Here is a 7,186-nt window from a genome sequence, read left to right as displayed (position 1 = left end):
TCCTAGGCTGAAATGTCGATACACTTACACAGGCCTTTGGCTCGCAATATAAGCGCGTTAGACGTGCTATTTCGTTTAGCACCGGAGCTCTATCAGACTGTATTAGGAAATTCCCCGAATAAACACTGTGGCGTTAATGCAGATCTCGCCTAAAAGCTGGCATGCTTCACTGACAATCTCAATTTGTAAGCTTGCCAATCAACCAGTAACATCGATGTTTTTCAAGCTGTGTGCAGCGGAACGTTTTAAAATGGGTAAGAATGGTATGACAAATAAATCGAATTACAACACACATATTTCTATAGTGAGCACATGTTAAATGAAAGAACTACTGAGTTACATGCTTAGCGCTCGAAACCTCGATTTTGAACTAAATGTTAAAACAAAATTGTAAGAAACATTTAATACCCTTCAAAATATAACAACAAAGCTTCTACAAGTTCAAAACAGTGAGATAACTGGCCTTTACACAGCCCGCTTAAACGAAATATTCCTTAGACTTTACTGTCTTGGTCAAAGTCAGTCAAGTTCTAGTCATTTAAAAGAGAAATATTTCTGTTTAAAAAGTCTAAAGAAATGTCAAAAGACAGGAAAGTCTAAAGAATATTTTCTCGCATTTAACGTCGGCCACTTACGTGCCTTCTTATTTTACGCATTCAGTTTGTCCGCATAAACCTTCATAGTATGCAGGCAGAGCTCTATCATTTAGGAATCATGCACATGCCCGCGCCTCGAATCCAACTGTACAAATATCCTCAGTTAGCATTAGCACCCGGCTCCATCTGTGCTGTTGACTTAAGCTATTTCAAGTGTCGCACACATGTTATAGAGACACGCTCCGTCGGCCTATTAGCCTATTTCGAATGTTTAAATAAAAATAACGCAGTTTCGTATCACTACAAATGATCATTTGAATCGAGTAAATCTTCGCGATTATCTAGCCTTAAAGGCCGTGCGAAAAATAAAACTTGCTTAGTGTGAATTTTTGTATGTTTTTTTAAATATTTTTGTAGGAAAATTATAAGCGAATTGTTGTACAACTGAGATACGTTTAACAATATTCAAGTGCAAATGGCTTTACGAAATATTTCACGCTTTTAACAATCAAATTATATTTCGCTTTGAGTCAAACTTTTAAAAAAGATTGTCTTTGTGTCATACACGGATTTGGATCTTTAAAAACCTTTAATTCAGACCTCCATTTATCCATTCATTGTGAACTTTTTAATTTAATCGCAGTAACCGCATTGTTTGGATTGCCACGCTTTGAATATTATGTTGAAAGCTCTGTGCCAGACATTCCTATCTACGCTTCGATAAGACCAAGGTGTTTTTGTTAAGGAAGACTCTGTTTTGATTTAACCACTACCGCATGTAATGCAGGAGAAAGGCTTTATTCGAGCTACATGTGTATTGTTGTCATTCGCCAAAACGCCAATGCACGTCGTAACCGTTTTCATTGTTATATTGCATATCTTTGGTTGTCAACATGCGGTACCGGGCTGCCTACCACAACATAGCCAAGCGTTTTAATTGCTGTTTTGCTAGCCGACTTACAAAAACCTTTCTTTAATGGTTCTAAGATGTCAATTCACGATTCATAAGATCCCGTGATCCCTACAAGCCTAACAATGCTAAAACAAAAAAATAACTTTATTCGAAACGCCCAAAAGCATTTTTTACACCTTTCCTAGCTGAAAATATTACTCTGTATACAACCGGCATAAGAGCTTGCTCGGATACGCTTGGAACGCAACATATTCGATCCTCGTCACGCCTATACGTGTCTACAAGTAAAAAACCAGGACTCGACAAAAAGTGCTCGTACAGTACAAGGCTTAACAACACCTCGGCACACATAGGGGTGTAAGGTCCACACCACGCTGACAACTTTTCCGTCACGTGTCTGAAACTGCAACCTGGTAAACGCATCAAAGTGCTGCCGTCAAGAACGAACAGTTACGATGCTTTGTACAGCTTCGCCCGCCTCCGCTAAAAGCATATACTACGACTGTCAGGGCTGTATAACCAGTTGTTGGATTCCCTGTCGCCCACAAAACAGTAAATCACTGTGATTTGAACAGCGAAATTTTTCTTCTCCGCAAACTCTTTTCGGCGTTGTAATGACTTAGTCTATGAATTGACTCAAGTGCACATATGTCACTCTTTTTAAATGACTTGACTTACCTAAGTCGTTTAATCACAATGACTTGACATGACTTGACTTAAGGCTTTTGAACAAATGACTTGATTTGAAATGAAATTAATTGAGTTATTTATTTTATTTTTGCACCTAAAACAATTCTCTTGCTAAATGTTGCACTTTTGTTGTTTTCAAGTTAAGGCATTGTTCACATTTATGGTAAGTTATTGCTCATAATACCAACTTTAATGATTTAAAATTTCATTTTCTATTGCAAGGCTTGACATCTAATTATGACTTGACTTGGGACTTGACTTGTTATTTATTCAAAAAAGACTTGAATTAAAGTATTTTGCAAACGACTTGACTGGGACTTAACTCATTTCAAAATGATTTTTTCACAGCACTGATTCATTTCATTCACTTCTGAACAAATTTAGTAAATCACTCGAGTGACTGATAGACCCCCTTTCTGTTAAAACATACTGAAAAGAGACATAATAAACCAGAAGCGACGTCGTGGAGCAGGATTGTACTGGAATTGTCTCGTGTTTTATGATTTCTTTCCGTTCTAAGGATTCATAGGAAACCGTGCAGTGATGTGTAAATACACCCAACTAATGGGTCAGGATTTTTAACGCTGGCTTTGGCGTAGAAGCCGCACAGTATTGCTTGGGTGTACATATATTTTTTAATATATAAAGTTCGGCATGCATTGAGTGAACCGCAATACTGCAGTGGAATTTACAAACAAAACATGCAGCACTTTTCGAAAATTTAGCTCGCTAAAAAATTCGACTCTATACCTCCGACTCCTTTGTGATACCGTGCGCTGCATTTGAGAATACTCGTGAATGACACAAGTTGGTACTTGGAAATAGGAAATGTTTTCGTGACGGTTTGTAATTTCGTTCAAAAAAGTCGTGATAAAACGCAAGTCAGTTGACATTTTAGCCTCTTGGTTTTGCCTTATTGACAAAAAAATCGAGCAAGGACCGTTGGGCAAGTTATACAAGTACAAATAGCGAATCATTTATCACAAATTGATCAAACAACTTCAGTAAACCGAGCCTGTGCTGTCAGAATTGAAAAATTTACCACCCCGAAATAGTTGCAGGTTTTTCACATTTCGTTTGACGCATGAACGTGTAGCAACATCAATTAACGCAAAAGTGTACAAACTAAAACGGACTTCGAATTGGAAGAACCATAACACTGTGATCACGCCCACTTGACAAAACGCATTGCGACAACATCGTCGTACGTAATATCGACCGCGCGGTTATCCTATCCCTCGTCCTCACAATCGCACACTCGCCTGACCCGCTCTTGTTACGTCACAATCAAGCGACCTTCAAAAAATGCAACCGCACTGCACAAGCAAAGAAAGCCTGAGCGAATTCCAGTACACCCCCCTACCCACACACTTTGCTGGATAGACGAAAAGTAAAAAAAACGCGCCACCGCTGTAGCGCATAAATATTTAAAACGCGGGGTTAATAAAGAGTCGCAAATTGAGGTTTTGGAAGCGATCGCAAGGCAATCAATGGACGCCCGGGCAGAGATAATCCGGTGAATATAGCGCTTTCCGGCAACAAAAGTCTTTTTATATTTCATCGCGGAAAAAAAACGAATATTTCCGTTGTTGGGGATATTTAACTCGATATAAAAACTTGTTGGAATTAACTTACTTTACGAAATCTTGATCTGAAATCTCGTCAAAAGCAACTTGACTATTTAGGATTTAAGTTGGTGCACTATACTATGGTTCTGAAAAGCAACAACGCCTATTCACATGTTAAAATACACTTTTTGTAAACTGAACTTTCAGTGGGAAAATTAACAAACAGACACGATTAGAAGAGGTCCTGGTTTAAAATCGCCACATCTCCTCTTATTTTGCTAATGACTGGGTTGTGGGCAAACTAGGTATTATCGAAAACCGTTCATGTGTGGGCGGCCATCATAACGAACGTCTGTGTTCATTAGCGCACATTAGGAAATCGTTATTATTTCCTTTAGTTTCGTGTAATTGGTCGTTAATATTCGCGCAAGAATGTCAAGTATTCAGCCTAGAAATCAAACTGTTTACTGGATTTGCAAAAAATCCCCAAAATTGGTTAATTTGTTAAAAGTTCACACCTGATTAAGTATATTTGAAGTACTAGTGTTACTGACAATACATTAATTCTACGAAATAAATATTAATACACGTTAAATCAAATTTATTTAAATTTATCTTTACTGTATTTACTGTAAGTATGCTTAAGACAATTTTAGAATCATGATAGCCGTGAAACTAAAATAGAGATAATTAACAGTTCGTTTTGTAAGATAAAGAGTTGATACAAAGTACAAGTCGTCATTGCCCACTAAACGAAGTTAATCGGTTTTGACAAAATAAATTCTCCCGTGACTCATTATCAGGCCTCATAAAAAGATTGAACAAAAGAGTAAGCGAAATTGTTTCGCCCTAATAACTACCTGAAGTTAATAACGACACACAATGCCCACAAAACAGGTCATCGTTTGTATTAGGAAGTTATATTTAGAAAGCAAAGGCAGACAGCAATATCCGTCTTCACCTATACTGACGAAACTGACAAGGCCAACCATATCAAGCCATCACGACTGTTACCTATAAGCGCTGTATAAGTTTAGCACAGCTCAACCCTTGACGTTTTAGTAAGGCCAGGACAAAACCTGGTTATTTTGAAAAGAAAATGTCTCGGACCGGAAAAAATAACCTCGTCTCGAACCTTTCGCCTTTCGCTCGGACTATTTTCGTGTTACATGACGCCAATTCGCGCGAAATCAATCAGGCTCACATGATTCACTACTATACGACGAAAGCTCTTTTTTAAAAGGCACCTGTTTTCACCTGAAGGTAGTTTTGTGAAATAGACAATATTCGAAGAGTTCTCTCGTAAGCTCGGACAGGCCGATTCTCCTACTGACAACGACAACCGATTTGACCAGCTTTTGAGCAAATACTACAAAAGTAAAATCGATTTTTTGTGCCACTTGAATTGCTTTAAAGAACAGAAAACGACAGGAAATGAAAACCATGCCTAGAACTAACCTTTTCCACAAACCTACTAAATTCCCCACTTTTAAAAAATGTCATCAATACTACAAATCTAAAACCGATATATTGTGGTAACTTGGCGTTAATTTCACAGATCCACTCGAATAAAAACACTTAACGCGACTAAAACCAACCTATACACACACCAACGAAATTTGCTTTTAATAACAAGACAAAACTGTCGTATATACTAAAAAAGATAAAATAGATCTTTTTTGTGGTACTTGTTTAGGTCCACAAAAAACAGACAGCAGATAAAATAATACACTTAAAACACGTCTAAGACCAACCTTTCCATACACCTGTAAAATTCGCTTTCGATAAAAAATCTGCCTCGTGCGATGTAAAATAAAACAGGAGACGTGGCGGAGTGAACACGCGCACGCTTTTGCGCAGCCATCAGGCAAGGCCAATAACCATCTAGCTGAGGCCTTAGTTTGTACAAGCGCTCCATTCTCTCTTGACACGCTTCTCTGACAGTCAAGTTCATATCCTGGAGTAAGGCACACACAAAGCCTGGCTCGTTCCGCATCAATGCATGCCTCAACTGGCCCTCTGGGTGCCGCCCAGGCCTAAGACCGTAGGCGCCCAAGCGGAACCGTAGCCCCAGGCCCTTGAAACTTGGCGTTCGGCCGTTTCAAGTTGCTAGGTTTTGAGTATATTCCGACACGACGCTCTGTTCAGCGCTGAGGCTGAGTCAGCAGCTCGGCAGAAGAAGTGCATCTTTTGAATTTGTTTCAAAACAACCAGCAGGTTTTTTTTGCCTGAGGTTAAGTTCTGTGGCTGAGCGACTGAGTGTTTCCAGTGAAGCACTTATAAAATTACCGTCTTACAACCTAAAGGCTTCTCTTTACTGTTGTCTGTTATTGTGGGCCGTATTTTCACCTTTGGTTGGTTTTAGTGGGTTTAAACAGTATCATCACTGTTTTTCATGCTTTTGTTTACAAAACCTACATTGGTAAAAAGTTCACGCCAAACTTTAGTCGTTTCGAGTAAATCTTCTGTTCTTAAATTGGCAGAAGTTTAACCGGGTGTGATACTGGTGAAATCTCAGCAAAAGATAAAACACAAATTGTGTTCACATCTGATGTCGCAAGATTCTTTATCGACTCCATGAAATAAACCGGTTAAAACCAGTACGAACCAGTAATGTGTAATACAAATATGTCGTTTACCAGCGTTCAAATACACTAAAACTCGTAAACCGAGTTGCCATTTATCGGATTTATAGTCTTTTGATTTATATAGTAAGCTGAATAGCAGTGAACGCTAAACTTTTGCAAGACGTGCCGTTTTGTAAAGCATTCCGACCGTGTTTAACTAGCTAAGATACACACATAAAAAGCAGTAAAAGTTCACGGCTTCGATATAAAATAAATATATATGGTAACTTCAAGTTTTATGAAGTTTAACTAACTTTTCGACGTTTAAGGTATGATCAACAGTTTTTAGTTGTATTACAAGTTTACAACACTCATTGGATAAATTTCGTTGACATCCTGATACTAAGACAAACTTGGCAGAAATGTCAGGACAAATCCTTTACCGCTGTTTTGGATACAATAGAGCAGTGGTTCCCAACGCATGGGTCGCGACCCAAAGTTGGGTCGCCTGAATTGATTTTGGGGGTCGCTTTAAACTTGAAATCATAATCAGAAAATATGAAAACTAAACAGCGGAACCGACTGGAAGTTAAAGCTGGCATGAGTCTATATATGCTCAAGCAAAATAACGCCTCGACAAATCCTTTACCGCTGTTTTTGATACAATAGAGCACACAAAAGTGCGAAAAGCCAGGTCGGAAAACATAACAGAGAAAATCCAATTTACATTGAAATAGAAATGGGTCGATAAATGAGGTAGACTGTTGAAAAATGTAAGAAAAAGCAGTCTGTCCATCATTCACAATGTTAACAATTGCAATTCAACTTTGTTGCTTTTTGGTATAAAGTTTA

This window comes from Ascidiella aspersa, chromosome 7, assembly GCF_963924565.1.
Source record: "Ascidiella aspersa chromosome 7, kaAscAspe10.2, whole genome shotgun sequence".
In the NCBI taxonomy this organism is placed as follows: Eukaryota; Metazoa; Chordata; class Ascidiacea; order Phlebobranchia; family Ascidiidae; genus Ascidiella; species Ascidiella aspersa.
The sequence above is the reverse complement of the archived record's forward strand: the minus strand, read 5'-3'. Positions refer to the sequence as shown.